We start from the raw sequence: 24,310 nt of genomic DNA on the forward strand, positions 1-24,310 counted from the left end.
CTCTCCCACCCCAAACAACATCTGCATGCCTGCTGTCTGACCACAGAGAGGGACTAGGCTGGGCAGACTTTAAAGTACAGCTCATGACTTGCCACACGAGGACTAAAATGAAGAGAAAGCTACGGTGGCAAATGGTTGCAAACAATAAAATGTTCCAGCCCCAAAGCTGCCTGGATATTCAGATTCCTGACCCATGATAGCGTATTCAGGAAAGCTTCCATGACTGTAACAGCAAATTTCCTATTCGCTCCACTCCCCTGCAGCTAAAACTCAAAAGAACAATCTCTGTATGTCAGGAGGACATTTCCATCCCCATTTGACCACCTTCCATTAAATCCTAAACCAAAACCAAAGCAAACACTGGGAATATGAGAGACTTGGTCTAGTATTGTAGAATGCTGAACAAGATGAAGTACAAAATACATTTTGTCTGCAGATACACTGCAAACACAAAGAAGAATATTTCAAAGAAACTAACCTTTATTAGTTAAATGTCATCTATTTGTATTATTACTGGTAAATACCTTAATAAAGAAGTCATCCTTTGCAATCTGAATTGAATTCACAATGAGCACGTTCACTGGGTATGGCCTTCCTGCACCAGCTTTTCTATTCATTTTTTTAATCATGTCAGTTTAATTACTATGATTAGAATTAAAACAATGTAAGTTTTAAAACTGGTTTCATGTTCTAAAATCTTTCACATTAAAAAAAGTCTAATTCAATCTAAATAAATATAAGGCAACATAAGACACTTGGGGCTTTTGAGAGAAATTATGTCAGTCAGCCAGAGCTCAGGTTTACTCACTGAGCAGATTGATGGCATGTAACATAGTAAACAATCCATTTCCTAGCCCCTAACAGCTACATAATGTCCTTGTTCTTTATGGTAACTGGATTGCCAATACAATATTGACAAAGCATCAGCAGGCTGCAGCCATGCTGACCTCAGAGCACCATTTTTCTTTCTGGACACGTACCACTGCGCTGCACTGCTCTGCCTAACAGCATCCCTGGACCTGCACTGCCAGAAGGACAAAGCTCACACAGTACCTTAGCAAACCAGACCTGCATTGCCTGGGTAAGTCCTAGAGAAGTCACATCAACAAATCAGACCGATTTATCTCACAGTTCATGGGCAAGGTATTTTCCTCATCTCTGTCTACACTTTTCTGGACTGGGACCAGAGCCGCACAAGGCATTCCCAGGCACCACATGCCATCTGTGGGACACTGTGAGAGGAACCGTAGCACTTGCCAAGGTTTGCAAAGCTTCCCGTCAAAAATACTTGCTTGCTCAAAGCTCCAAGCAATGGAAAAAACGGTTATGGCCCAGGACTGAGCTAAATGCTGGTTAACACAAAGCAGGATAAAGTAACGCTGTTGTAAACAACTGCAGGTACCCTCTGGATTCTGTAAGACCTAAATATCTCAAATGTCTTTTGTGGAGGTTACAGGAACTCATCCTCTGCAAACAAGCAAATAAAAAGAAATGAAGTAAAAAATGCTGTATTTGTATATATATATATATATATATATATATATATTAACTCACTTAACTAGGTTTTGGAGAACGATGTTCTATGCAGCAAAGCCCCATAGAGCTTCCTTCAAAGGAGGCTGAATCTGTGCATATTCTTCAGCTCAGTATCACAACTACTTTTATTTTTCAAGTGTACATTACCTTGCAGTGGTCGAGTCCCTCATCAGCACTGACTGTTCCACCAGAATCACAAGCTTTGTGAAGCACTAACCACAGATCTAACTGAAGATCAGCACTTACATTTTTAACATCATAAAAGACACGGAACAGATTTATATAGAAAGTAATGGCTAATACAGTGTATCAATAGCACAAAAATGGTCTCCAGGTTTAACTGTCAAATACAGTGACAAAGCAATAACTTTATGTTTTAATTAGCCATGGTAGTGTTGGCAGAATTTGGCACAAATTTTTGTGGAATTATCACACACCAAACCAACACCAAATTCCAATTCTCTTAATCAGTTTTTAATTGCTGATCACTATTTCCCCTTAACAAGTATATTCTTCTTTCTGAAAGCATTTTCCTCAGTCAGTTACAATAAACAAAGAATGCTGGCACCTGTGCTCTCGCAATTTATTTAGCAGGTTTGGGACTCGGTGCTGCAATACTTCCAGCCACGCTTCCTAACCCTTCTGCTCACCCATTAACCTGGTTTTTCACAGGATCCAGTTCTACCTTTGTTCTAGTCTATAAAGCTCTGGGACTTCTTCCACCCTTCCCCATTTCCACTACCCTTTATTCTGGGATGCACATCCAATTGATGACACAGGCAACTAGTACACATGAGAAGTCTACTTAAATCTTTCCTGCTAGTGTCGCAGTACTCAAAGTCTCCCCAAATGATTCCCACTCTCACTGATGTGACCTAGGTAATTTTCCCCTCCACGCTTTCCAACAGAAAGACATCTCTAAATCTGAACGAACAATCTCATCCTCCTCCTGAGCTAACTACCCTGGGCTTCCACTAATACCCTAGTTTGGCTTTACAAGTAACTGCCATGCAACAAAACCTCACCTCTGCTTGCTCCCTTGAGTTAGTCATTCCTGCCGTTACAAATGACATCTGGATGGATTTCTCTGGCACAAAAGGGTATTTCCATTCCTCTTTAACCCTGGTTGAAGGTAATTAAACTGCAGGATTCTCTTGAGCCCATGGCAATTTAGCAGAAGAGTTCTGCATTTCCACTCAGCCCTATTGGAGAAGCCAAGTGCCTGACTAATTTTGTGCATGTGGGTGCATGAGTGCCTGAGCAGTTCCATTTACATCAGTCAGACTACTTACATGCTTAGGATTAATTACACATTTAAGGCAGATTTGCCAGTGATTACCATTAATTGCAAATGCAGTGATTTAGGTCCTTCCATGAGAGATAACACAAGTGCATATGCCACCTTCTTCCTGACTTTTGTTCCTTTTTATTTAAGCCAAATAACTTCCTTAAATTCATAGTTTCCAAAAGAAGAAAAGCTGTGACGCCTAAAGACACATCTGTACTGCTGCAAGTCAAATCTTATCATTTCCAGAGATTTATTTATGCACTGTTCATTCATTGTCATGAAACAAGCAGACTTCATGAATTTCTGAACTGCATTCGAGCTATACAGCAGTGCTTAGAAGCCTTCTACCTGGAGCAGCTGAACAAGTGAACATGAGCTGCTTTCACAACTGTATCATCATTTCAGTCCACACAAAGCAGGCCTGGTGCACAGCAGCTGGTTTAGGGAATTAATAACTTGGCTGTGGAGTCTTATTACCATAGAGACAAGTGGGATATCTGCTGTGATGTAGCTGTGCTTATTCCCACATCATCCTCCCCAAAGATTAAAGACTGGGGAAGAACAGCAACTGCAGAGAGAAGGCACCATTGCACTCCAGACAGGAGGGGATACCCCTATCTGTCTGTGCCAGCATGTAACAGGCACTGGTTTCAGCTCCAGACCAGCAGTGTTTGCAGGAATAAAGGTCATTACAGTCGGCACTTTTGCTGCTGCTTCTTTTTCTGATCCTCATGTATTACCATGACAAAGCAACATTAATCTTACACATCTTGGAAAGATTAGCAACTCCAAACATAATGGAAAATGACAAATTAAAACAATACCATGTTTTTATAATAACCTGGGCAATAGTGTCCATTGTTAAGCCCACCCCCTGATCATGAGCCCATCTATATGCTGCATCTCTGCCTTGATGGCCTGAGGTGTCATGGGCCCACCGGGCTAAAACTAACTCACCCTTATGTTGCCAATTTCAGCCTGCAGTACAGTCAACACCAGGGGATCTGCCAACAGGGCTGGCCCAGCCCAGTAAGAACTGTTACGTACCATAGAGGGGGACAGAGCTCCTGTGGTGCATGTAAACAATTTGCTGGGGAAGACAGTCTGGGTTATTCCTGCTTCAGGTAAAGGCAAACCCACTCGTGGGACTGCTTTTGCTCAGGGACCTGGATATACTTGGTGGGTCATGCGGGAAGATGGGGGAGTCCAACATGTACCTCAAGGGGATTCAATTTTGGGGGAAAACAGCCAATGAACTCAATTATATGCTGTTGCCTGCTACGTAGCACTTTTATAGCACATCAGCTAGATGCTCACTTCTGCCATTCTAGATTTTGAAAAGAAGATATATGCTGTCATGATCATTAGTGGAGAATAAAGTCATGGGAAAAGCTGACAGCAGCAGAACTGTCCTCAGGTCACCACTGACTGGCCCTGGTTTCCCAACCATCATCCCAACAAAGAATGATGAAACCAGATGAGCTCAGCAGTGACCAGACAAGTTCAGTGGTGTCGTCAGCAGGCAACAATCCAATACTGTACACAGTCCCTCCTCCCTTGAAAGACTGTTACAAGAGATAGAGCCTGACAACATGGACTGAATGAATCCAGCAACTGTATAGGGATGGTCCATGGACTAAGGAATGATATCTTTCTGTGTGGAGATACAGATATATATATGTATATATGAAACAAAAAGTGATGGTACATTGAAATATATAGGATCTGAGCATGAGGTCAATCGTATGGAATAAGGGGTGGATACTGTCCTGGGTTCAGCTGTAACAGTTATTTTTCTCCTTCTTAGTAGCTTCTGCAGTGCTTTGTTTTCGGCTTTAGCCTGAGAACAGGGCTGATAACACACTGATGTATTTAGTTGTTGCTAAAAATGTTTACTCTGATCAAGGACTTTTCAGTCTCATGCTCTGCCAGTAAGGAGGGGCACAGGAAGCTGGGAGGAAGCAGAGACAGGACACCTGACCTGAGCTACCCAAAGGGGTATTCCATACCACAGCACATCATGCCCAGTATATAAACTGGGGGGAGTTACCTAGAAGGCCCAGATTGCTGCTCTCATCTGGCTGAGTATCAGTCGGCACATGAGCAATTGTATTCTCTCCCCTTGTTATTTCCCTTATCATTATGGTTATTGGTGGTAGCAGCAGTGGTTTGTGTTATACCCTAGTTACTGGACTGTTCTGGTCTCAGCCCATGGAACTTACATTCTTTCGATTTTCCTCTCCATCCCTCTGGGAGCTGGGGGGAAGAAGGGAGTGAGCAAGCGGCTGCTTGGTTCTGAGTTACCAGCTGGGTTTGAACCATGACAGTTTTCTGTACTAAATTCATTTTAGGGCTGTTAGCAAAACCAGGACAGACATTTTCCTTTAATTTCTCCGAAGGGCTATCGTTATCCAGCAAATGCATGTGGTGGAGGCTGCCTGAGAGGGAGGGACAAAGAAGAAAACGCAGGGCTAATAATGATATAAAGAGACTTAGACTTTAAGGAGTCAAGTCAATTTTCATCCTGATTGATCATAATCAAATACAATAATTGCCAGTTAAAATACCCCTCCAAGAGGGCTCAGTGCTGTAAGCCAGGATCAGACAAGCTCAGCTTCAGCCATCGTCCGACTGGTGCTTGCAGGGCTACTTGCACAAACTTAAGCATTGTATGAAATGCTCCTAAGTTATGGGCAAGTAAATAAGGAAGCAGGGCACTATGTTGTTAGAACAATGCTGCATATTACAGCCTGACACTGTCCTGACAATCCCATCACTGAGGGCACTGCATATTCCAAGATGCAACATGGAAAAATAGCAAAGTTTAGTTTTCATGAGTGCTTAATAAAAGGTGGTGTATTTCTCGACTCCTCCTGTGAGCCTAATTTCCTGCCACAAGAAAGCCCCTTTTAATGTGACAAGATGCATTGGCTGTGCATCAGCTGCTGTTCTGGAGGGTTTTATACTGGCATTTGTAAATCATCAAGTAGCTCAATGAAAGAAAGAGAAAGTTGTGCCTGTCTCTGTCACATTCTTTCCTCCTCCTTTTTTTGCCAGTAATTAAAAATGTTTAGCTGGAAATTCAGACCATTTCCAGTCTTCACATCAGATATCCTGACACAGCCTATAGGCATGTTTTGGTGTAACCAGCAACAAAAACATACTTATTGACTGCTGCCACTAAAATTCAACCTATGGACAATCATGTGCTGCACTGAAGCCATGTAAAATGGTTTGAGTAAGTCACGGTTCCTCAGGAAACAGAAAACCCTCTTCTGATGCCTTGTCCAAGCTTAACAAGGAGAGATTGTTTAAAACAGCAACAAAACTCATCAGTTCAGCACAACTAGTACCCGAGTGTTGAAGATACGTGGCTGTATTATGACATGATTACACCTGTGCAATGAACACTGTCATTACTAGTGTCTCATACTTAGTGATCATCTAAAACACCCTTATCTTCAGAGTCACCATTTCTAAAATCAGTTCCAATCACATTATTTGTCATTTAAACTCACCATATTAGCAATTAGAATGCTTCCCAACAATATTTTCTATTTTTACATTTTTACAACGAAAAAGTATCTTTCTAATGATTTATGAACATGTAAAAACAACGACAGATACTCGTTTATAGCTACATATAAATAGTTATATCTATATCTAAGTGTCTCTGTGTATAGCTGAAAACAGAAGAAAATGAGAAATGTATAGTTTATGTATACACATAATAAAGGCAAAATAAACACAGGGCAGTCATTTCATATTATCTTTTTGATCTATAGCCTACCAGTGGAAGACATAATCTTTTATTTATATTATGTGAGGTAAAATTTTGAGACAGGATTTTCTGTGTCTACCCTCCTGCTCACTTCATAATTAAGCCTGTAGGGCTGCATGGTTTAGTTTTTAATGCTGGACTTGTCAATTGCTGTTATCACTAATTTAAAGTTCACAGCTCCAGATATCAGAAAAATATGAGGGCAAAACAATTTCTATAAAAACCTGTGTTGAGTTGAGGGGGTGGCCAAGTTTTCCTGCATGTCCTCTTGAAGCTTTCATTTCAAACAGCGCTGATTTACAAAGCTGGAAAGAGAGTACAAAGCTCTAGTGACACACACTTCCCTCCACACCTCCATATCCTTGCCCCCTCCATCTTCCTCCCTTTATATATATATAGATAGAGATATATATATATATGACCGAGACAAAATTTTTGCCTTCATTAGTATGTTAGGCTTTTTAATTTAGCTCCAAACTTGCTATCACAATCAGTCCTACCAAGATCAACTGTGACACTCACTATGAAGAAAAAGCACCTCTTATTTTACACAAAACATTACAAGGTCAGATCAGTGTCTTTCATCTCTTCCCACCTTCACCAGACTGACAATAGGCAGCAATAATCCTGTGATATCCACAACTAATTTATCCAACGAGAAGACAGGTAGCACTCTGAACCGCACTGCTGCCTGAATAGGTGCAGTAAATAAGCAGCTTAATGGTAGCCTTTCAGGCAGGAGGGCAACATATCACAGCATGGCATTTTTATAATCTTCTTGGCATGCCTACAGCCAAGAGCACATAGCTGAGCGTATGTTCCCTCTTCTGTCGGGCTTAGGATGCATGTAATCGTTAGATTGTGACACATTGTGCCTTTAAGCAAGTTTAACTGTTTTATATCCCCTCTGATCTACAGCTTTGTACATCTGTTAAGTTGCCTCTTAAACTTCAGTCAGCACATCTGTGGATCCAATCTTTCTGAAGCTCATTGCATGGCTTAGGTTTTACACAGTGTTTCTTTGTGTCTGTCCAGTGTTTATTTGCAAGGAATACCTTTTGTATTAGTGTTCTTGCTGAGCTAGAGCAAAAGACCAGAGTTAAATCTATATGGGACATCTTCATCTGGCAAAGAATTGAACAGGGCACTAGGAAATTATTCCACTTACTTGAACTGGTTATAAACTGGTGAAGTGACTATGACCCTTTTCTTCATGGAGTTGAGCAGAGGGAATGTCTCTTCCCCACTCAAAATACGTTTTGCTCTAGAGGCATAAAGGAGCCAGTTACCGGACTTCTCACACAAAGTCCCCTAGGAATGCTGATGAAATAGCCCCATTAGAGATAGGTGCACTTATGTGCAGGGACACTGACTACCCTCTTCACCTCCCACTGATGCTAGCCAGATTTCAGGTGCCTACTACATGTTGACTAGGCTCTCTGCGTTTTGTCCTCCAGCATGAAGCAGCCCTGTAGGAGCCATAATTCCCCCAAACTGCAGCACAGAGCCTCATTCCAGTAGTGCTGGACAGAGAATTGAGCCAGCAAAGCAGAAACCCCTTTGAATCCTAGAAATAGTTGAGAAGTCCTCCACAAAGGAGTATATCTCATCCCTACCGGCAGCCTGAAGATCTCTGCAGAAAGGCTGATCCTAAATCAATATCACGGTTTCGTTGTGTTACACTATGCATTGAAAGCCGTCACAGAAATTGCTGGCATATGGGGAGAACATCTGAATGCTCCCTCATATATCAAGACTAAATGTCATCTGCATTATTCAAAGCTCCCTGTAAGAATAAACTCCAAGTCAGAAGGGCCTCAGCTTCTACTGTGCAGCCAAAATGCAAAGATGCTACAATAAATTGAGGCTAAAACAGTTACATTTGTCAGCTCGCTTTTTACGTTCTCTTTTACTTGGGGAGCTTTTCCAAGTGTTGGGGGAACTACTGGAAATAAATAATGTAGGAGGTTACAGATCCTTAGATTTACTCCTACCTTGTATTGAAAGCTATGAAGTATTATTCTGTGAGTGTAAAGTTATAAATTACCCCCTGTAAACTGCTAAGCCAGTGTTTAGCAAACAATCGCGGTGTATGTGCAAAAGTATTTCTTGTTCTTCCCCAATGGTCAGCACAGCTCAGTGTACAGCTCTTTGTTACTATTCTGCCAAGGTACCAGTAGAGATCACAGAACTATTCACTAAAATAAATAAATAAATTTAAAATATCTACATTAAGATGCTGCATCTGCTTGTGGATTATTCTCACAGTTGGGATTTCATCCATTCTTATATAAGTATGTCCGCTTCAAACCTAGAAGCCCAAGAACTAAAACAGAGGTCTTCAGACTGGGCAAGATCAAACAAGACCAAAAGCAAGTCTCAAGGATGTGTTTGCTACAGTTATTCTAATGCAAGAGTTCAGTATCTAGAGGTGCAGTACACTGCTGGAGAGAGTGTTACAGGAAAGGAGAGGCTCTGCTAGGCTTCCTCCCTAGGATCCTGTCATACACTTTGGCATCCTGAGGAATACGATCATTTGATTTATCAGTGTTGCAGGATTATTGAGAGATGTCATGACCGCCTCTACCAGTTCGACAGACAGCCGCCAAGTTTGTCTCCACACAGTAGTAATACTTTGCTGCCAGATGCATTTCCTCTCTTCAGCCCCTATGACACCTTTCACACTCTCCCCAAAATGATAGGACCCTATGTTTATGTATGAAGAATGTTCCAGAACAGTGAGAACAGACTTCTTAGTGCAGCATCATTACCCTTTGCTTGGCAGAGAAGTAGAAAAGAGCCTGTCTGAGCTGGCAACCATCAGCTTTTATAGTCTAACAAGTTCCACTACTATAATGAAAATCCAAAGACCTGGAAACAATATACAGAGCTTCCCTGACTAATTTTATTATGCAGACACACTTAATAGCTCCTGTTACAATCACATTTATAGCAGGAAAACAGTATTGGATTGTGACTATCACACTAAATCGACATGGATTATCAGTCATTAAAAAGGAACAAAATTAGCAACAAGCAGTAATATTTTACACTTATCAAATCTACAGCTGGTCAAGGTTCATTACAATACTGTGCAATAAAGTCAGGAAGCATTGGCTCATTCTACAGAACATTTAAATCTCTATTGTATTTGTGTAGGATATAATTTCTGATAGCAATAAAGCCTAATAAAAGTTACACCCTGATGAATAAAGTGTTAATAAATTGACCTAAGACATTTAAATGGCTAATTATATTTGAGATAAAGGAGGATTCACTTGTTTCTGTAGACTGTTTGAAGCCATACTGTAACCAGCTAACTAACAACTACAAAATTATTTTATATAAATATATCTCTGTGATATAAAATATTAATCTTTCTAGCTCCTTTTTCAATAGATTAATAATTAATCAGAATTTCCTAACACATTTCCTATTCATCAAAAGACTCATACCTCTCTTTAAAATGGCCAAGCTTTGCATAACTTAAACTATTCCCTAGATTTTATTTAAAAGTATTTACACCAACTATGCTTAGCTTTTCAATAGGCCCTTTCAGTAATGTATTATAAAATAATGATACCCTATGATAATACCAATAATGATATTACAAACTGTATGTAAAGAGACAGCCCAAACAAGCACACTGACCAGTCATGTAGGATAGTTACCATGATGGGTCTCCCAGGATCCTGTGCCCGAGATTGAAAAGCTGTTGTCCGTTCAGACTGAATCAAGAGTTCCATCATACCCGTTCAGACTGAATCAAGAGTTCCATCATACAGCACATACTTCCTTCCAGATAGTTCCTTATGAAAAAAATACCCCCTCAATTCAGGAGACTCTCCCATGATCACATACGCAAATATTCACAAACAGCTAAGTCCCAGCCTCTGAGAGGGTTCAGGTGCCAGCTCCACAGATGCCACCTGCTTGCACGGCATGGAAACATGCTTCCACATTGCAAACTGAACATTTCTAGCCATTGTTCAGTAATCTATTTATTGCTAATTGCACTTAGTCTGTTTGTTCCACTGGGAGAAAGGTGCACAGGAACTAGAATCTCTGCTTGACTAGACAAGCTTCTGCTAGAATACAACTTTAATTAGGACCATATTAGACACCATGAACTAAGCCACTGCAGTTTGCAACTTCTGTTTATCTCATGTCACACTTCTCTTCCAACATGAGCTACAAAATTACAGTATGTTCTGGTTTCTGGAACATCACCAAGCTTGAGGATTTTTTTCACAACTGGTCCTAGGTCAGTGAAGCATTTACAGATAGGCAGATGCTCCAGCACTATCCTGAGACTTCAGGATGTTGCTGAAATCTGGACTCATTTGTTGCAATCTTCTTTTTATAGCAAGATGCCCAACAGTGACAAGGAAGAAACTTAACTTTAAAATGTGTATATAGGTGTGCACTGTTTATGGACACGGTTTTAGCATTTCACAAACAGCACCATCATGACCATGTTCTATGTCATTTGACCCGACTTCTCAAAGTAGCTGTTCAAATACCAGCTGTTCCCCGAAGCGCCTGCAAAGCAAAGCTCCCCTCCAATGAGTCTCACTCTCCTCGGCACTGCACCATCTCTGCTAAGAAGGGTTGCCAGTACTTCCTCTTCCTTTTCTTCCTGTTGCTCCAAGCCCAGACTAACAATGCTCAACCCAAAGGGATGGAGAAGGGGCAACCCCAATGAGTTCCAGCTTCTCTTCCCTTCTTTCAGTTTCCTGGCCCCCAAGATTGAACCAGCTTAAAGCTGAAAGGCATTCCCCAAGGCACCTTGAAGAACATAAGGAAGAAAACCACCACTCACATTTTGAAATACAGTTAAAAGTATTCTAGTTACTTTGTGTGACATCAGAGCTACCAGACATCAAATGAAATCACAATATTTGAGTCAAGTCCTAGAAACAACTTGATGTGGATTCCTCAACAAGCTGCTAAATTCTCTAGATGTACTGGAGTGGTATAAAAGTCCCTGTTTGTGACTCTGTTGTATTAATGTTACACACACAGTATTACACAGAGTATCACCTGTCTGCATACAACATTTTCTAATGCGTGGAGAAATCAGCCCATGTCCTTTGGTGGAAGCATTTACATACTGAAGAAAAACACCATAAGGTAAAACCAAGTAGGGCGCTTACCTAGAGAAAAGGCTTTTTCATTGAAAACCTGCAAATACCCTATATTATTAATCCTTAGTAGCTTTATAAAATCTTTTGTTAGTGATCAGGGTAAAAAAAGCTGATAATTTTCACCATTCTGCATATTTGTAAAAGGTAAACATAAATCACAGATGACGAAAGTTTCATGCATTACACTGCACTTGCACAAAAAGCATCAGGCACTCTTAGCTTAAGTCAAGTTGCCAGCTAATGAGTTCCTTGGTCATTCCTTTCTTGTGTAACTGCAGGTTAAGATCAGGTACAGTAAAGGCAAAGACTCTGGAACTGTAGTTACTGCTACCGGAATGAGACCAACTTTCCTGCATTTCCTGCAGTTCAATGCAAAAGGTCTGATTCCACATTCCAAGAGCAAGTGCTTATCTTGGGAAGGACATCATGCTGTGTGAAACACCCAATTGATATTGCTGCTGTTAAATGGAAATTGAAGTGTCAATAGCTGCAAACCCAGCATTTACTTTTCCCCTTTTGATTTTCTTTTCAAAATCCTGTACTAAAATCCCAAAAGCCTGAGGGTGTTTGTTCTTATTCAAAATAGCTTCAGTCTCATTGACACACTATCTTAATTCTTTGCATGCTCAATTTCCTTCTTAAAAGACATCTGCATTGTGTGTTTCTGCAATGGCTGAGAAGCAGATGTTAGATGTGACACGCGGTACCAAGCAGAGCACAGCACGTGAGCTCCCTGTCTCCTAGGAGCACCCTGGCAGGCAGGGCAGCGGGTGCCGTACTGGTACCCACAGGGACGGCTCGGAGCGCCCTGTCAGTGCTCAACCCAGAGTTGCAGTCACTGCTTCCCCTTGGCACTCTGCCTCAACCTCAGCATCTCCTATCTGGTTTAGTGCTTTGTGAATCCTTAAGAAAGGGGATTTGGCAAGGTCACTAAGAGGGTTTGGGACTTTCCAAGTTACATATAACTATTTTCCATTGATGGAGTGGAAAAATATTTCCACTTTCCCTCAGTGCATGTAGGCATGAAAACTGCACTGCGTCAGGTACCCTCAAGTACCCCAGCTCTGACAGGAAGCCTGGAAGGATTAGACATGTCTTCTCCACCTTTTAAGAAGTATCTCTAACTTCCTCAGCAGTATTAAACTGTTTGACTTCTAAACTGTGTTACAAATGCTCAGTATTATCTAGGTTCATTCCAACTACACATCAAGTATCTCCATTCTCTCACAGGAGCCTCTGTAAATAAGCAGCATGTGAACTTACCATAATTTATTTCAAATACAGTGTCTACAGTGTCTTTCCCTCTGTTTTCCTTAACCAATGGTAGGGTTCTACATGTTATTCTAATTCCCTAGTTATTCAGAAAATATACGTTCTAAAGGTTTCTTTTTATCTGTCATATTGACCTAGCTCAAGACAGCATTGTTCTAGGACTGTAAACAGCAATTATAACTTAAACTCTTGAACAAGCAGCTAACTGGAAGTCACGGGGACTGTTCAGAATGTTTGCAAGAAAGGGTTGCACAACCTGTCCTTTCCTTAAAAAAATAATCATGTTCTAGATGCACAGCCCACAGACATGAAGGGAGAGTCCCATGAGAGGTGGAGGAACCATCTCAGGGAAGACAGATCAGCTCAGTCCCTGAAAGGCAAAATGCAGTATCGTTTTATTCAAACAAGACTTTGATCTTTTGGGCTGAAGTGCTGTGAAGTTTTCACTTTTTTTCCCTGAATATCAAAACATTTTCCTTACAGCCTGAACATGGAGACTACCAGGAACTCCAGCTTACACAGACCCGTGGGTGCTGCAAATTTCAAGCCATCCATTTGCACTTAGGTCATTCCCTGGCAAAATCCATGAGTTCTGCATGCTCAATTTATCCTTAGCTTCATCTATTTCTTTTCACCTATTGCTTTTCCCAGCAAGTCTACCACATCGCCATACTGAAAATCTAAACCCAGCGATGAATATTGATGGTCTGAATTAATTATCTAAGGGGTTTGTTAAGTAACCATATGGATGGAAAGAAGGGAAAAAGAAAAAAGCATCTTCAAAACTACTAAAGGAAATGAAGAGAAAAGCACAATTAGGTGTGAAGAAGCTTCTCTCAATGGAAAAGAGGAGCCAGCTTGAACTCTCTTCAAACTTAACCTGCTCACACGTGTCCAACAGACCTTCACAGCTTTCTGATGCTACCAAGGCAGAAAGCAGAAATACTCTGTCTCACTGGAAAGCATCTCAATGCAATCTTTAGTCCAATTTTGCATCTGTAACTGGGCTTGTGTAGCTTTTCCTTTGTTGTTAGCCCATGCCTGTGAACATACATTCATGACCATTCTTGAAGACAAAGGCAGATGAATGTCAAACGCATGAGGGAATGCAGAGCACTGAGCACTTCTTACCATGCTACTTCACAAATATTAAAACGAGTTGGAAACACACAAAATATTTCATCAGCAAGTTTCCAAGTAAAGTAACTGTTCAAATACTTTCTTTTCTAATTAATCCAAAGCATTAAAAGGAAAACCATTGCTCAGTGTCTTTTCGGCATCCTTACTTGCAGTTTTCCATGGGCCTCTGAGCAGGAATCGGACTGTGCAGACACAGAGATAGCTTACAGAATTCTCAAGGACAGAGCATTCTCCCAGATTAAACAATATTCACTCTCTGTCAAAAGCTCAGCTTCAAAACTGCCAAAGCATGAGGAGAATGAGGTGCTGCTCAGACCTTTCTGTGCATGACAGGATAAAATGCAAGACTTCTCTGCCTAAAGGAATCCAGATAATGAAATAATCTTTAATCTTTGTCCCTTCAAGGCACTCTCAACACCTGTTATCCTTGATACTGTCACAGGCAAAAAAGTGTGTGAATTCATCTCAGGGCTGGTAATTATTTCAGCTAATTACTCAACTGGATGTGGGGTGATTACAAATGCTCCTTCAGGTGCAGCACTGGCCACTTTTATTCTAGCTGATGTTTCACAAAACAGGAGAGTTGCAGTTCCCCCTTCTCTGTTCTTACAGAAAGGCGAACTCCGTGCTATGTAAAATCTGTACTGTACTGAACCAGCCCAGCCAAGTGGTTAAAACCAAATCTTCATCAATTCTTTTTACAGTCAAACATTACTGACTACATTCAACCTTATTACATGCAGTGACATCTCAGTGTTCAGTACTTTTTTGGATGAGTATTTTTATTGTACCACCTTCCCAAACCACCCTTTTCTCAAGCCGGAATCACCCTTACCTATATAAATATGAACCAGATCTCTGACTACTGTGTTTTCATTTTACTTTTTTCTTCCTCAGTTACTGGTAGTTACAAATCACAATCACTTGTGATGGACAGACAGTAGACTCCTCGTCTACTACATGGTACTTGTCTGGAGGGAAGATGTTCTTCTTCCAAGTTCTTAAATTGTGGTGAATACAACACTGAGTCCAGACTCTGAAACGAGTGCCTATGTAAGAGGAAAAGCACAAGACTTTCCTCAGTTATGAGACTCATTAATACCATGGGAAAAAAAAAATAAAAATCACAGATCCACCCAATGCAACCACGGCAAATGAGAATCCTCCTCCTTCCCCTCACTGCCATGGAACAAAGAATCCTCTTTCTCCCCTCCCTGTGCCAGAGGAGGTCTGTGAAGTCTCCATCTCTGGAGATAATAAAAACTTGCCTGGACAAGGCCGTAAGCAATCCTATCAAGCTCTGAAATCAACCCTGATTCCAAAGGTTCCTCTCACCTTCAATTATTCTGTGGTCTTTTGTGTTTATGGTTGGTATTGCTATTACTGGACATGGGTATAAATAAGCCAGTCAGTTGGAGGTCACAAACCTTTTTCCAGAGTGTAACTGCTGTGGGCAGGAGGGAATGGGCAGGAATACCCAGGGCCCAGGCAAGGAAGCTACTCAACAACCACCTATTATCATCAGTCAGCACACAACTAACATTCAGTGAAGGAAATCCAGCAGCAATAGTGGTCCTGCTCAGCCTCAGTTTCCAGTCATGTGTCTGTACAAACAGGAACAGAGGTCCCTTCAGCACTGCTTTTCTCCACAGTCAACCAAGCTTTTGAAAATTTAGATCTCATAGAGTAACAAAAGAACAGTGCACCCCCATTTCTGAGAAACCACCTTAAAGATTTGTTCAGAATAATTATCAAAATATTTTTTTACTTGAAAATAGGAAAAAACAGATTATTTTTGTTTATTCAATTGGCTTTAGTTTTCTAAATGTTAAGTTACATAAAAACACAGTACCATAAACCAATCATTTTAATGCACAATAGAGCACATTGCTTTGATTTTCTTTTTAATACTCACCACTCAGAGACTGCTTCAGGTTCTTAAATAATTGGGAAGACAATTGTAGCCCCTCAGAATCCAGTGGTCATTAGCAGCTAAAGATCCTCAAGAGCTGCACTGCTCCAAGCAGCAGAGTGATTTTATACTCTTAAAGAGGCAATTAATACTTCTGGATTGTTTTATTCTCATCACTTTGAGAATTGTCTGTGCTTTGGCAGAGGGCATTATTTATGTTCTACATTGCTATCAAGCGGGATTCTTTGCTAGCTGATTGATGTCTTCTGACATGTCTTATACAGAAGGAATACAACTGGAAAGAGAAAAGTAGCAAATAGTCCATCCTTTGAGAGTCACTGATCAGTAGCACATTCCCTTGCCATTAGCATCAGTGCCACACTCTGCAGCACTCAGCTTTGCCTGGAAGGCAAATGTGCAGGGGTGGGATTCTTCCTACTGTACTTAAGCAGTCAACATTATATTCATATCACCACAAATGTATCTTCAGGACACAATCTAAAAAAATTATCCCTGCTCTTCCAGCTCACATTCTGACACCACCACAGGAATTCCTCTTTTTTTTCTGCTTACTTTCTGCAGTACAGATTCACTGCCATTTGATCCTCTGGCTATTCTTCCCACAATACTAAACACATTCATCTCACTGCTTCTACTGGTTCTGATCTTGTTCTTTATCTGTTAGCTGGTTAAACTGGAATGAATTGTGGCTCCTGCCACCAAGATCTGATCCTTTCCTCAGGAAATTCTCTCCAACCTACTAATGCCTTGAGTACTCATTCCTAAGGACACACATCTCTTCATTTAATTGTTATCCTTATTCTGGGTCCACTTCCTGCTCATCCGTCCCCTGAAGAAGTATCATGAGAAGTACAAAGGAAAGGCCTATTTATTCCTTGCCAGGAAACTTGCTTTCTCTTTCCTGATCTCACATCTACAGACATCACAGGCTTTCAGCGCCAAGGCCTTATTCCCTATTCATTGCCTTCAGATGTTACTAATCAGCTAGGAGGTTTTCTGGAATCAAACCTCCCAGTAAAAAGCCTGCATTGTCCCTTTTGTCTTCTTCAGCTATCAATGATTTGGTTGGTGCCTCAGGATTCTTTAACCTGGTCTTTCTTCAGATGCTCCTGTACTCTTGTTTGGTTAGGGTTTTAATCAGATAGTACACTTACCAACAAAGCTTTGTTTAACAACAGGTAACTTACCAGGGGGAGCAACTCAAATGAAAGATTAAACCAAAGAGGGGGCACCTGTTAGTGGAAGATAAGGTAACACCTTCCTTGCATTGTATGAAGACTATGCTAAAGTGAGTCCTGTGGATGTCTCAAACAGAGAAACAGTTCTCCACTCCATTATCAACAGTAGGTTAATACCACAGAAGTGGTTTAAACACAGAGATTCTACTTTCCTGCTTACAGTTGTTCTTACACAGACACAAAGATATGCTGAGATGGGGTTACTATTTCAGAGCTGTTTGCACTAACAAGCATAGTAGGATGATTTAAGCAGATCTTTTCACAAATTCAGTGAAGCTTTTTTAACTCAAACTGTCACACTCCTGTAATTCAACTCTCAGCTTGCTGTACACAGGTACCTTTTTTCTTTTTATAGATCGACATTGTCTTTCTGCCCCTGGGTAGATTTCTACTTGTTTCCTTCACCATCTGGCAATTACATCCCTTTTTCTGACCAGCATGTAAAGAAAAATACTGAGCTGCTGCTGAACATTGAGACAGTCTGTATTATTTTGCCACCTTTCATGGAATTACTTGAACATGTAGACAGATCTAAGATCATACTTACACAGCAGCAACAGTAAAAGAGGCAGTGCCTGACCTGACAATTAGATTAGACAAATATTATCTAATTTACTAATATTGTGAAACCAAAGTGTGCTGCTGGTGACTGTCAAACTCATAATCCACAAAAAAAAACGTCCATTTAAAAACATCTAAGTCTTAGACTTTTGTAAGGGAGGATAGTGAAAGCCTCATGCACCACAGCTTGTTAACATGAAACACTGGCATTACAGATTGAAAGCACTTTGACAGCTTTAATGTGTCCTTTTCCAGTGTAATGGCTTGGTGCAAAAACATGAATGTTTTTCCCCAACATGATCCCTCAGCTCCTTACTGAATATTTCAACTCATTTTACAACACATGATGAAGCATATTCCCTGTTATAATGTGACAATGGCACTACTGAGCACAACAATTTGAGTCTGAATGTGCCACTGCAAGACGGAAAAAAATCTGAAGAGGCAATTACACCTAGAACTACACAGCAAATGCATGGGAAAGAGGAAGTAGAATGATTAAAGGTGCATTAGCACAGTCTGAAAAACAACACTCTCCACAGAAGAACCCTTGGTACGTCTGGTAAAAGGGGAACAGCACAGAGATTAGCAGAGATGAGAGACAGGATGAGAGACCTGTGCAATCCTGATGGAGTCTCTTTGAAATACTTGAGATGTAAATGTCTCTGTTCAGACAATGTCAATTTTAAAACAGTCTTGCTATAAAATAAATCACTTCAGAAAAGGTTTTTCAAGTCTAGAAAAAAAACCAAAACAAATTTTTCCTAATTAAGTAGCTCAAGTATTAAATTCAGCTTTAGCTTGAGGAATAACCAAAAAATGGGTTAAGTATGACCCAGATACTTTTATTTCAAGTCAAGTACATACAATACATTGAATATCACCCAAACACTACTGTTTTACCCACACTTACAGTGTGGTTGCTCTGGAGGCCTGGGGTGCTGGTTTGTACCCCATGCTGGAATAGTTCATTGCCTCACACCACCTCAACATGGCACCTGTGCAGCTTGTTTGGTCTTGCCTCCTGAGCAGGAAAGACCCCAACCACAGCAGTCAGCAGCTAGTGAGATTTTGATTCACCCCCCTAATAATTCATGTGCCTTCAGAGAGAAGCAGCTGCTTGCAGGCTTCTGTTTTGGTATGGACCCATCTCGGCTTACTCAGTACCTTTAGACAGACTGCTCCAAGGACAGTATAAGTAGAGCCCTATCTGTATTTGACACATTACACCCCATTTGTGCCCCATCCCCCCAGGTCCCATGTCCACTATTGTCCAAAAATAAACCACATTGAAATCTCTCTGCCAAACAGACTTTTTGCAAGCCTGCAGAAGAGCCTGTTTGTAGCCTCATAAAAGGGCTGATCCTGTCACCTTTATCGATATGTTTGACAGACACTGACCATCACAAGCACTTGTATACTGGTTCCTAACATACTGCCTCATTGCTGTTTGGCAGCCTTTCATTAAGGAATACATTCCTGACCGCTGAACCAAGTCAGGTATTTCTTCACAGCCTCCAAATGAAAATTAACAATTTTTGAAGATTCCAATTATGAAAGACACCTGCTGTAGTAACATGTTCTAATGAGTCTCTATAAAGACATAGAATACAAAATGTTGCTAAAAGCACATATTTTAGATCTGATTTGAGGTTTGCAAATTGCCCACATCAAGACATCACTCACTTTTGCACGGTGTCTGGCCCCTTTAGAGTGGTACAAAGACCTCATATACACAAGGGAATCACATTATTCTTTCAAATTTGAAAACCTGAAAATGGTGTTGCTACTCCAAATCCATCCTGTACTTTGCACAGACACACTACGTATGCCCTCAGTAGAGGGAAGCAGCACCATGCATTTTCCCAGCCCAAGTCATTAGCAAGTTCTGCATCATTGACTTGTGTTTTCTACAGAATTAGCAAAAAGCTTGGGAGGTTCAGGAGTGATGAACACCTCCGCCAGTCCGGTTCTGCTGCCCCATATGAATGCCCAGCACCCTGGCGTGTCTCACAGGGAGGCATAGCCCAAAGAAGGCAATCTGAACCGATCAAGACAGTCCTGAGGGAAGTCTTTATTAAATCCTAGCCATTTATAACACTAACTCATTACAAGAAATGATTACCATAGCAACCACTGCACACTGTGCATTTGCTAGCATGAACAACAGTGTGTCTTCAGTGGGGAGGGAGTGGGAGAGAAATAAGTCAAAAGAAAAACTTCTAGAGAGGTTGAGCATTGTCAATCACAATTAGATTCCATTTTCCTGTATTTTCTTTTACTTTCACCAAAAGACAGTTTCCTGTATTAAGTATACCGTTCAAGCAAGCAGAATTCATAAGTATGACAAAGTGAAGCAACGTTTCACAGGCTTTATACCAAAGCCCTTTGATGCTCTTACTTAAAATAGCACTTTACACACTGATCTATTTGATTTCACTTCGGATGCAAAGGCAAGCTAGGCTGCTCCCTGAAGGAGCAGGCTGCGGAACCTGCCTTTGGTTCCTTTCTGTATCAGAGCTCCTACATAATTCCCATCTAACCTGGACACTCAAAAGACATGTAGATGCCCAAATCTCAGTACCTTAGAGGACCCAATTACAGAAAAGAAAATGCAATTTCTCATCTGTAAGATGGGAACAGCACTGCCCTAACCACTCTATTATGAGCATACTATTGACTGTGATATGTTTGATCATTCAGAGCAGTGGGATCACACAACAGCATGATGAAGACACAGAACCAGGGCCGAAAGAGCTGTACAGAACATGGACTGAGGAGGTTCAGATCTAGACAAGACATCTTCACCAAAGTGAAAAACAGCATTAGAGATAAACTGGTAATAGCTCCGTTGCATTAAGCTACCTTAGCCATCATCACCAAACATCCCTTGATGCTCCTATGGAACTCTCAAGCCCAAAACCTATTTCCACTAGACAGGATTTCAAAGGTTGCAGGACTAACTTAGAAAGGCACAACTCTAATACCCTGTGGGACATTTAAAGTGCCCAAAGCAGCATAGGCAATTCTAGAAAGCTGCTGTTTGTAAGGCCCAGTTATCTCAGAATTGGTAACAGGACCCAGAGCTTGCAAGGATGGGGCACAGAGGAGTGGAACTGCTCAGCTGAAGGTCGCCCAGCCAGTTCTAACACGTTCTTACACTTGCCAACAATAAGGCCTGCCTAGGAAGCAATGTTAGCACAATAATTTTGGAGGTTCTGGCCACTGCAGGCCTCTACAGTTTAGAGAAGAGGAGACTGAGGGGTGACCTTATTAATGTATATAAATATATAAAGGGGGAGTGTCACGAGGATGGAGCCAGGCTCTACTCAGTGGCAAACAATGATAGGACAAGGGGTAATGGGTACAAACTGGAACACAAGAGGTTCCACTTAAACTTGAGAAGAAACTTCTTCTCAGTGAGGGTGACGGAACACTGGAACAGGCTGCCCAGGGAGGTTGTGGAGTCTCCTTCCCTGGAGACATTCAAAACCCGCCTGGACGCATTCCTGTGTAACATTATCTAGGTGTTCCTGCTCCGGCAGGGGGATTGGACTAGATGATCTTTCGAGGTCCCTTCCAATCTCTAGCATACTGTGATACTGTGAAAAGCATATTTCATCAGGAAGCTTTATAATATCCAGGGCAGATTTCCAAGAGCAATAAGGCAAAAGGTTCTGCCCCCTTCTAAGCTCCTCCCACTTGCCAAGTTTCCCCTTCCTTCCTCAGGGAAGGAAAAAAAAACAAATTCACTATTACTTTACAGGACTAAAAAAGCAGGAAAGTGAAACCCCGAGGGCTGGGAGACTTGGACTTTAAAGGACTCTATTGAACTGGTTCATAGTTAATCACTTTAATCATGCTTCCTTTTCTCAATGGAAGTTTCCCCGTCTGAACTCTCCAAGTGCTCTCCAACCCTTCTCTGATACGATGCCCAGAGGGTTCAATTGTGTTCCAGCACTGGAACATGGGCCCGGGCAAAGGGCAAAAAGTCCCTTAATCTTGTTGCTTTTCTTCCAAATGCATTCCAGGATTAGCACCACATTTTAACTCCAGCACTGTGCAGAACATGGTTTTACTAACAATTACAAAAGGATGCTCCTGTATCACTTTTCAGTCATTAGCTGCTGTTTTGTGTCTGGGTCTTTCAGCTAAATTTCACACAAGTAGTATTTTTTAAAAAACTGTGGATGAAATCCTGGACTTCTTTCATGAGTATAACTCTGGATTTTGGAAAAATAAGCTTGGGATTAAAGGACAGAAATATAGATTTGAGATCCGCTCCAATGGCTTGGGCAAAGGGGAGAAAGAAAGAAAGAAAGAAAGAAGAAAGTGTCTCACGAGTTTTGATCCTTCTCACTGGAAAAGGAGATGAGCCTCCCAGTTAGATGCTTTGTGCACCTATCCAAATTCGATCATTTGTGCCTTGCCCGACTGTCAGGAGGGATTCCCAACAGCAGTGGAGGACCTCTAGCCTGCTCCAGCATCTTCCTGCCTTCCCCATTCTTGGTTTGTACATAGTTATAAAGCACAACCTCCCAAGCATTTCTTGGTATTAGCAGATGATTAACACTGTGTCTATTTGTAACTCAGGGATAATTTGAAGGGTTGCTATTTTAAAAAGTGTTTCTTTTAAACTCTACCTGCCTTCCATTCTATTTTGAATTTGACTTTTAGTTTATTATCCCAACGGAGTAAGTGTATCTGTTCGCAGCAGTGAAAAGAAGCCATTTCCCTCCAAATGCTGTAAAATAACTGTTGGCACAGAAGTAAACACTGAAGCTTTCAGCAGTGCCTTATGCTGCCACAAGCCCTTCCTCCCCATGCCTTTGCTTCTTGCCAACTACTAACAATAAATGTAAAAGTAATCCTAGTTTCTATTTGAAGCTATCTCAGCTTTAGAAGAACTTTCCAAAAATGATTGATGCTAAGATTTAAACCCATAGGTAACTCCTGAAATCTGCTTTGAATAGCAACAAATGCCTAACAATATCTTGAGCGCTTGTAGCAAAGAAATCTAATCTCTGAACTCCTAAAGGTCAAGATTTACTGCCTGGTAACATGGCTCAAGTGTAAATGCTCTGTAATGCTACAGTAGGTGATTGCTTTGCTCTCTAGACAATGTCAATTTTGCCCAAGTGGCAGCAGATGTGTCTAGCATTAAGTCAGAACAGTGTCAAGGGCCCTTCTTCAGCAGTACCGCTTCTCAGAGAAACTGGTCCTAAAGCCCTAGTCTATTAAGACCATACCCAAAAGATAGACATTTAAAACTTAAAGGAGGCTGGGGAATCAAGGTGCATTAGAACTCTAGTGTTTCAGAGGCAGAAAGCCCAGGAGAAGAAATTCTCTTGTGATACAAACGCATATCCTCACATCACACAAGCCCTCCCAGCTTCTTCATAACCAGCTCAGCTAAAGTAATTTATACCAGAAAAGTATTTGGCTCCAAAGATTCCTCTCTCCAAACTTCTTCCTCCTGGATTTCCTCAATAAGGTGCTGGCATGGGGCTGCAGTTTACAGTCTCCTCACACACAGGGCACCCCTGCATCTTTTACCCATGCCATTTATGCCATATAATCATGACAGCAATGAAATCCTGCCCTAAAACTACTTTTTTAAACCGTTCCTCATTGTTCTCACCTCTCCAAACTACAGAGGCACACCAATCAAAGACTTCATTAAATACTACCTATTACATTACATTCTATGCCCAAGAATAAGAAGATAGGGAAATCGCACCCCATTTGCCAGTAAAGAGCTGTAATCTGTTTTCAGAGGATTCTGTACCTTTTACTTCTATTTCTGTAAAAGAAGCAACACAAAATGGTTCCAAAACCAACCCTGGCAGTTCATCACACACTTTCACATTTCATACTAACACCTGCAGTTGTGTAACAGAGCAGGCAGAGCCCAGTCCCTCTGGCACATCTGATAATAGCCCTTTCCACAGTGGTGGTGCAGAGCAGCCACTGGCAGGACACCCAGAAGGCACCAGGGGAAACAAAGCAGCTAAGGGCAGCCTGAAGGCTATCACTGGCTACCTAAAACCAGGAGCAGCACTCCCCACAAGTTCGAATGTCAACAAAGACTGAAGTATCCCGGTTGGATGCCATTCTCTGGCCCACTAGTTATTTTCTACTTATTTTTCCCCAGTGCTTATTAACTGTACCAGAAGGATTCAACCACGAGTAGCCATTTCACAGGTGCACTGTTTTTACGACAGAAAGTGCAGAGTAAAATACTAATAAGAAGCACTTTAAGCCTTTCCCTTTTTCAAGTGCTTTCCAAAATAATTTCTCTAAGGATTTATCTAGCACCCACCCTATTCTACTGTAGTTGAGCCAGGCTTTTATATACCCCAAGCACTGCTAAATCCACTCCAGTTTCTCAGCACCAGGAGGCAGCTGTCCCTG

General features: G+C 41.3%; 1 long non-coding RNA gene across 3 annotated transcripts in view; it reads right to left on the bottom strand.

Moving 5' to 3' along the window:
- Positions 1-24,310, bottom strand: part of LOC133266061 (uncharacterized) — a 232,118-nt gene that overhangs the window by 35,295 nt on the left and 172,513 nt on the right. For all 3 annotated transcript variants that reach the window (XR_009742239.1, XR_009742241.1, XR_009742240.1), the window contains exon 4: positions 6,830-6,910. This is a non-coding gene — a long non-coding RNA (uncharacterized LOC133266061). The remainder of the gene's footprint in view (positions 1-6,829; positions 6,911-24,310) is intronic.

The sequence above is a fragment of the Pezoporus flaviventris genome, unplaced genomic scaffold (genome assembly GCF_033815535.1).
Source record: "Pezoporus flaviventris isolate CSIRO_AGI_PZ_B2104156 unplaced genomic scaffold, CSIRO_AGI_Pfla_v1 ptg000006l, whole genome shotgun sequence".
Taxonomy (NCBI): Eukaryota; Metazoa; Chordata; class Aves; order Psittaciformes; family Psittacidae; genus Pezoporus; species Pezoporus flaviventris.